Genomic DNA, 202 nt, shown 5'->3' with positions numbered 1-202 from the left:
GGGGGCGGGGCCCACTGTGTGTGTGTGCGAACGGCCGAGCCGGGTTGGCCGTGTGCGAACTCGTGGTGTGTGTGGAGGGTAACTGCAGCGGGGAGTATGTTCTGGCGGGTAATGGCCGTGTGTGGGGTAATAACCGTGAGGTGGTTCTGGGGCAAGGGGGCGAGAGGTTTGTCTGAGGGTCTCCGGGGGAAGGTGGGGCAAG

The sequence above is a fragment of the Nestor notabilis genome, unplaced genomic scaffold (genome assembly GCF_000696875.1).
Source record: "Nestor notabilis isolate BGI_N333 unplaced genomic scaffold, ASM69687v1 scaffold11141, whole genome shotgun sequence".
Lineage (NCBI taxonomy): Eukaryota > Metazoa > Chordata > Aves > Psittaciformes > Psittacidae > Nestor > Nestor notabilis.
This window is presented reverse-complemented; position numbering follows the sequence as displayed.